Source organism: Etheostoma spectabile, chromosome 13 (genome assembly GCF_008692095.1).
Source record: "Etheostoma spectabile isolate EspeVRDwgs_2016 chromosome 13, UIUC_Espe_1.0, whole genome shotgun sequence".
Lineage (NCBI taxonomy): Eukaryota > Metazoa > Chordata > Actinopteri > Perciformes > Percidae > Etheostoma > Etheostoma spectabile.
Genome location: NC_045745.1, coordinates 20676751 through 20682256, shown reverse-complemented (window position 1 = coordinate 20682256; position 5506 = coordinate 20676751).

Here is a 5506-nt window from a genome sequence, read left to right as displayed (position 1 = left end):
CCACAAAAGAACATCAAAATCATTATAATGAAAATAACAAACTGAAAGAAACTTAACACAATATAAATTATATGAATTATCTACACTGGCAGAACCACTAGTGGTTTCAAGAGGCAGTGCAACACAAGGCTATAAATTCAAAAGAAAACACTTGGCAATAAACAACAAACTAAAAATACTAATAATTAGGACACAATAAGAAATTAACCAAAGAAACTCAGATTTTTAAACAGAAAAACTCACTAATGAAAAGAAAATTAAACAGAATATGCCGGCAACTTTTTGACTAAATTGAAAACAAAATAACCAAAGGGAAAAGAAACAACTTACTCAACCAAATTGACGTAGGGAGATTAACCCTTCCGCCACATTCACCCGTTTAAAACAATAGTTTCCATGGAACAGGTGGCGCCCACATTGGCCCAGTGGCTGTGAAAGCAAGACAGGCACGCAGCAATCGGTGGAAACTGCTAAGATACTCAGAATTTTAAGACACAACAGCAGTCTTAGGCAAAACAGGAGTGTAGGCAAAGCAGCAGCCCAGGCAAGAAGGCGTCTAGCTAAAACAGCAACCGGTGGTCGCTATGCTTGGCGGCTAACCTAACTCTCCGGCGGCTTCAGCCCAGTTCCTGGTGTTTACAGAAAAAAAAAAAATCAAAATTAAAGCTGAAAGCAGCGACGGGGCCTCGCCTCCTGGCAGGTCCGGGGTACTGGCAGACGCCAATCTTTGCGGCAGTGCATTTGCGCGGCACTCAGACACTGCAAAGCCAAGGATGGATTTTGCTCCAAATGTTACACTTTTAAGAATGAGGTGATGCTCACTCTTGGAATAACACATTCATTTCCTGTAGGAAATATTAAAAGACAGTTCAGAACTCTCACACGATTTTTATCAATAACGATACACTTTATAATCCACAGAACTCATACACTAAACAAACGTGGTACAATACTCACTATTGCTTCCACTGTTACTTTGTGTCAATTCCCAAGTAGGCTACACAAATACATGTTACTTACTCTTACAGGGACTACAGGTAAGTATTTAGCAAGTGACCTTTAGCTACAAAGATACTGTCTCTTTTGGTGTCAAATTACCTCTTACATACACAAGTAAGTAATACATACATCCAAATGACATAAAATCATTAAAATAACAGCTTTACTCCAGGCTGAATAATGATCTGTCTTATAACTTTCACCATTTATAAACATCTATGAATTCTTCTAATGAACTGAATTATCCAACATAAATAGTCTTTGATCCACAGCCAGCTACTGTATTATTTTCACACGGATTAGAATTAAGATTTTAAACACTAGCTACCGCACACTCCACTTATCAAAACAGCAAACGGCATGCTCTTTTCAACCACATATGTATCTAAACATGTGTTTCACTCCTTATAGCTTACACAGAGACGTAGTAGCTTGTGTTTAGGATACAGAGCTGCTACACCGCAGACTCGCTGGAGCAAACCGTAGTGAAGTTGGTTTTATATTGGACGTTGGCTTTTAGACACATTGGAAAAATCTATTTGGGTGTTTGACCTTCCAATATAAAAACAACTTTACCACGGTCTGTGACTGCTTGTCCTCACTCCCCCAGAAGAAAGCTACACACACCGTTTTTGACATGATTATCTTATTTTGATTTAACGTTGCAAAAATCTGCATATAATTTAGGAAAGTGAGGACTGCATTTATAATGTGATCTAACATAATATTTGACAGCCAATTTATACGGATATAAATCGCATCAGTCAAAAACTTGAAAAGGAAAAACCATATAAGTTGCACTGTACTATAAGTCGGATTCAGTTGCCTTACCCTTCATGTGTCTCGAAAGCGTGGACTTGCGCATTGAAAAAAGCTGCACGTTTTTTTTGCAGACTTTACAGCAGGCAACTCATTGGGTTTGTCCCCGTTTAATCAATAATTTATAAATCTTTGTAACCTTCCAGCCAACGTTCATTTAAACAACAGTCTCCCGGTGTTATGTGCCTTCTGGTTTTTCCACCTACTGCTTTCCGAGCCTGTCCAGATGCCGTGTAAACCTTTCAACGCTAACCCACGTCAACAGATTCGCTACTTATTCATAAACATTTTACTGGCCTTTGCATGTCGCACCTAAACATAAACTGTGGCACAGTTGAACTAAATTGAATATCTGAGCACTACATTACTACAACATTCTACCGTGGGAAAAAATGTGTAGAAAAAGAAAAAGAAATAATAAAAGAAAAAAAGAAAAGAAATACTGTGAGAAATTAGGATGCTCCTTGTCATGCTGGCTTCAAACCCTCCTCAGCAAAAATAACAACATACAAGGCTGCTTTGCTAACCACTACACTATCAATAATCACATTAACGTCAAGGAAATTAATTTATGTTTTCTCAGTGGTAGGCCATGAATCCCTGTTTATATGAGTTCTCCAAAACAACAGGTTACCTTGATTTAGGCTTAAAAACATAACTGTATTGTGCACTTTAACCTTCTGGTACACCTCTGCTCTGTCTATGTGCAAGGATTTGTCATAAATTATACCAGACAGCACAAGTTCCCTGTGTTTATGAAAAGAAGCAGATGTAGGCTCAAATGCCAATGACCTACAACGTTATGTTTACGATGGAAGATAAGTATTTGAAACCCCTACCAACAATACAAAGTTCTGTTTAAGAAAATTTAAAATAGTTTGCGCCCAACCTTTCGAATTGTTTCGTTGTAGCCTATAGGGTATTGTGTCACCTATGCACCCGGATTTTAGAAAACTAGTTTTGAAATTGGTGTAAGATGAAAGGTGAACGTTGTTTTCAACACTCGTCTTAAGAGTGCACCGTTGTCAGTTGTTTCAGACCAGTTCAGATCAAGCTCCGTGTTTTTACGTGATTGCAAGATAAATGAGGTTGGAGGACGGTGTGTGGGAATGTTGGCGAACATGGTAAGGCTTAATGCCATAAAATGAAAAGCAGGGGTTCCTTAATTGGTCAAATATTTTTCACAACTCATAGTTTGTAGCTACCCTAGTCATAAAAGAGTCCACACTTCATACTGATGTTTATATTCACCTTTATTCCTTATAGAACAATGATGGAACACCGTGGAAACGTGTTTGCCTGGTAGACCAGCAGTACAATAAAACAAAACAGGAGCTTTAAAGTTCGCCATTCACGACCAACATTTCTCTCCTCTTTTCGTTTGTCAAAAACTTCCGGGCCTTTACCTAACAATCGTACAAATCGCTTATATTCATTTCCGGTGTTGTCATAGCAACAAATGTACACTTTCCAGCAGCAGCTAAATAGCTAGCTAATACATCCCAGAGCAGGTTACTCACTATGTCCTCATAATGTCACCAGCTCCTCTACTGTTTCTGCACTGGAACATCATTTTGCCTCTCAGTACATACATCTAATGTGTTTATGTTTAGTTTGCTGTCATACTATATCCTGCCTGTACTTTGTGTAAGGTCAGCCCCAGTTCACCACATCGCACATCCATCATGCAACCATGTATGTTTGTGAAATTGTAATTTTATTTTCGAAGAATATTAAATGCCACAACAAATTCTGGCACTTGTTGACCTTGGAGGGGATTCTCTTATTGCTGTTTCCTGTCTGTCTATGTCGGTAATAGACTGATTAAAACCAGTGGAACTAGTGTCCTACCAGTGGGACAAAGGGGAACCCCCCTATTCCCTACTTAAAGGTATTTAGAAGAAAAGCAGTTACTTTAAGAGGGAAACAATTTAGTGTGGTTAATTGAGAGATCTTCATTTAAACTGGCTAATAAGCATTAGGTTAACATCTAGTGGGCGATTCTAGGATCAGACCTTTAGGGGGGCTCAACCTCTAATGAGAATGTGACATGGATACAGTGCCTTGTTAAATGCAAAATTAGTAATTTAATTATCGGATAATCTCTGAGCTAGCTACTGAACAATATCAAAACGTTTTGTGACACTAGGAACTAAAGCTGGTACTTTTTAAGTCACAGTAATAACGGCCAATTCGACACAATGTTCCAACATTCAGCAATTTTAGTTGCTTACGTTTCAATTTGGGTTCTAATCTCCATCCATCCATCTTCGACCGCTTATCCGGTATCGGGTCGCGGGGGCAGCAGCTCCAGTAGGGGACCCCAAACTTCCCTTTCCCGAGCCACATCAACCAGCTCCGACTGGGGGATCCCGAGGCGTTCCCAGGCCAGGTTGGAGATATAATCTCTCCACCTAGTCCTGGGTCTTCCCCGGGGCCTCCTCCCAGCTCCTCTAATCTGCACCATGAAATTACCAACTTCTTCTCTGGGGACTACCATTGTTAAACTTCACAACCTCAAGTGAACTGTGATTCACTTGGATCTTTAACCCGAATCTTCAAATCGACTCACGAATCACAAGTCTCTAGTATCACTTACCCGGATCAGTTGAGTCCTACTACAATTCAATATAAAATGATTAAAAGTGCCACACACAAATCTCTTGCAACATTAGCTACTACTATTTCTAGCAATCTTAGCTGCAAAAGCTTTATAACTTACAATTTTGTAGGCAACAACAACTCCACAAGTCATCTCAAGCGACTGAGTGAGCAGAGTGAAAGTCCGACCCGCAGACTCAGCCGGAAGCTCACAGACCATGGGATTCACTCGAGAATCGAGGGCTCGTGAGTTGTGTGAGTCAGTCGGTCAGACGAATCAGCCAGCTATGAGAGGATCTGTAGCAGACGAGCGAGTGAGCGAGCTCAGAGTAAAGCAAACACAAGCCATTCTTTCACTTCTGAAATAACATACAGTGGTCTGCACATAGCCTAGCTAGGCCTACTGTAAATTTGGTGTTAAAATGCAATTAGGTCGAGCACACAGTCAATTAAAAAAAAAAAGGTTTTCATGTTCCTAGCAATACTGACTCAAGTGATTCAAGTGACTCGCACAACCCGGTTTTAGTTTAGTGAGAGACTCAGAATAAGTCTTGCCAGGCCTAACACCTGCTCTCCCTCTGCCAGATTAGATGGAGACTCAGTTAAAGGCGTGGGTCTGGCACAACCACCTCCGACTGGCCAACACTATGTTTCTGTTAATGATAATTTTTTGTCCTCTGTCACTAACAGACAAGTTCACAAACTGTCACTTAAGCTCAATTTTCTTTTTTTTTTTTTAGAGGGGCTGAGATCAATTTTAATTAAGCTTGAGCTCCCTTTACAAGGGGCTAAAATTGCCCATTATATCTAGTTTGAATGTGTGTGCTACAATTGACACTTAAGCCATGCAAGATTTTTACTTGTTTGCACATATGTAAAGTCAACTGTTGTCATATAGTCAAAAATTCAACAAATGAATTGAACTGTAACACTACGTCTTTTAACGGGACATGGAGATATTGAGACCTACAGTAAGCTACATTCTGACAAGGGTAAAACAATACTAACATCACCCTTTTATCTGTAAATGAAACACACTACATGACAAAAGATCATTGGTTGTTCATATATACATGTATATATATAT